General features: G+C 34.4%; 1 long non-coding RNA gene across 1 annotated transcript; it reads left to right on the top strand.

Annotated features, from left to right (window-relative positions):
- Window positions 1–567: 567 nt before the first annotated feature.
- Window positions 568–1439, top strand: LOC114076539. The gene is made up of 2 exons (XR_003577471.1): window positions 568–845; window positions 999–1439. It is a non-coding gene; the product is annotated as an uncharacterized LOC114076539 (long non-coding RNA).
- Window positions 1440–2990: the final 1551 nt, after the last annotated feature.

The raw sequence follows: 2990 nt of genomic DNA, 5'->3' as shown, positions 1-2990 counted from the left end.
GTTAAAACTTACCAGTTCCATTCTAGGCTCGTGTTAATGGTTGTAAATAGGTTGTTTACTCTATGTTATCACTTACCAGTACATACAATGTTGTTGAGAATATGTCTCAGGATATTGCAGAAACAAATTAGTTAGTTAACTTTAGGATTTTTAAATTTTGTTATTAGAGTCCTATTTGACTTATATTTAGGATTTATTTATTTTATTTAATATTTGAATTTTCTTGTAAGGTAGTAGCATATTTTTCTATTTTAAGTTAGAAATTATATCTATTAATATATGTCTTTGGATTATTACTAAAACAATTCCCTTTAACAAATTTGCATTATTTTTTTCTCTGAAAAGTCTTTCTCTCTTATTTTATTAATTTATTTATTAAAAATCAACAATTGGTATGTAGAGCCTTCTTCTTGATGGATATGTGAGTAGAAGAATGGATTCCAAAATTGTTCTTCACGAATGTCTCCTTCTATTTTTGATGGTTAGAACTATCAATTATGGGTTGCGAGAATACAAACTTACTTGGAGGATCTTGATCTTTGGGGCCATACAAGAGGATTATGAAATCTATCCGCTGCAAAATAATCACATCATTCCCCAAATCAATAGTCACAAGGAAAAGAAAACCATTAAGTCGAAGGCAAAAGAACCTTTGATTCACGAAAATCATGACTCTCATATCACCAAAGATATTTAGAATTATCTGAAGAAAGAATATGCTAGAGATGAAAGAATACGAGGCATGAAAGTATTAAATTTAATGAGGGAATTTGGATTACAGAAAATGAAAGAGCCAGAAACAATCAAGGAATACTCTGAGAGGATTGCTTGATATTGTCAACAAGGTAAGATTATTAAGCACTCAATTTAAGGATACAAAGATTGTTGAAAAGGTTCTTGTTATTGTGCTCGAAAAATAATAAGCATGTATTAGAACCTTGGAAATCACAGAAGATCTGCCCAAAATTACCTTAGCAGAATTGTTAAATTCTTCGCAGGCATAGGAATAAAGGAGGCTTATGAGGAAAGATGACATGGTTAAAGGACTATTAATAGCTAGCCACAAAACTCAAAGAAAGGGTATGTTTTTGAAAATTACCCACCTTGTACGCACTGTGGAAAAAATGGACATCCTCCTTATAAATGTTGGAAAAGACCATATGCATAGTTAAAGATCTGCAAACAACTTGTTCATTAAGCTCTGATTTGCAACAGGAAATTTAAAAATGATAAAACTGTTAGATATTTTAATTAATTAAGTTCATTCTTTCCTAGTTTTAAGGGTATATGATTGCTATTTCCATGTTACTGGAAACGTGTGACTTAGTAGGTCAATTTTAATTTATTTTATGGCTTACTGGTTGAGATAATGTATGGTGTGTATTGCCTTTAAGGTTGTTGTTTTTTTCAATTTAATGAGAACTGCACTACCTCCCAAACTCTTCTACGTTTATTTTATTTATTTCCAATTTTCTAATAGTGGTATCAATAGCCAGTGAGGGTGAACGTTCTTTAATTGTGAGTGCGCCATGTCTTCACGGATTTTGGTTCAATATTCTATTCCATGCTCTGATGGTCATTATGACCATTCGAGCATGTTGATGGAACACTTTTTGAGGTCCAAAGTGTTCTGGGAAATAGTTGATGGTGGATTCCAAGAACCTGCGGCTCGTTCTGTTCAAACGTATGCTCAACAGACAGAGCTTGAAGCACTGAAGTTGAAAGATTTTAAGGCAAAGACTTATCTTTCCCAAGCCATTGATCGTTCAATATTGGAGACAATTCTTTGCAAGGATACGTCAAAGCAAATTTGGGACTCCATGAATAAGAAGTACCAGGGAAATGGAACGGCAAAGCGAGCAAAGATTCAAACCTTACGAGGAGAGCTTGATACGTTGCAGATGAAGTCAGGATAGTCGATGTCGGTGTACTTCTCACGAACTATTACAACTTCCAACAAGATGAGGAATCAATGAGAGAGGTTTGAAGACGTCACCATTGGAATATCCTGCGGTCCATGTTGCAGAAATTCAATTTTGTTATCTGCTATATTGAAGAGTCCAAAGACTTGGGTACTCTTTCACTTGATGAATTACAACTTTCTTTTGTATGGTTCTTGAGCAGAAGATTCTTCTACAGGATGTAGAATAGCAAGCATTACAAGTAACCACAGCCTCAAAAGATTCCGGGCACAAAAGGAGCAAGTGGAAGGGAAGAAACTCATAGAGAACTGAAGAGCGAAATCAAAAAAAAAAATGGTCAGCATGATCGTGATCAACAACAATCGTCCAATGGGAAGGCAAGGCTTGCAGATAAGTCTCATATCGAGTTTTAAAGATGTCACAACTATGGTCATTACCGTTCTGAATTTCATATGAATCTGAAAAGTATTCGTAGGGAGAACTCTAATTTTGCAGAAGAAACTCAGGAGGAGGAGATCCCTTTGTAAATGGTGAGCCAATCCTCAAAACATTACCATAAAACTTTATGGTATTTAGAAACGGGCTGTAGCAACCATTTTTCTAGAGAAAAATCTTCATTTGTGATCTAGATGAAACATTTCGCACAACAATCAAGTTTGGGGATTATTCCCGTATTTCTATCAAAGGGAAAGGGAAGGTGAAAATCTAAACAAAGTCTTCATCTATGTAGATTATCTCTGATGTTTTCTTTGCAGCAAACCTGAAAACAAATCTTATCAGTGTGGGTCAACATCCAAAGAACTGCTACGAGGTATCTATTAAGCATGGAATTTGTAGAATCTGAGATTCTAATGTTGGATATATCACTTAAGCTAAGATGATGGCAAGTAAGTTTTTCCCACTTGTAATGCATATTATTGGCTCTACCAATTTTTGTTTTTCAAAAAAGTTGAATATTCAAGAATTGCTTTGACACTACAAATATGGGCATTTGAATTTGGAGGACAGGAAATGTTGCAGAAAAAGAAGATGGTTACGGGTCTTCCTAATTTTGATATGCCTTTAGAT

The sequence above is a fragment of the Solanum pennellii genome, chromosome 1, assembly GCF_001406875.1.
Source record: "Solanum pennellii chromosome 1, SPENNV200".
NCBI lineage: Eukaryota > Viridiplantae > Streptophyta > Magnoliopsida > Solanales > Solanaceae > Solanum > Solanum pennellii.
Note: the sequence above shows the minus strand (reverse complement) of the source record. Positions and strands in the feature narration are given on the sequence as shown.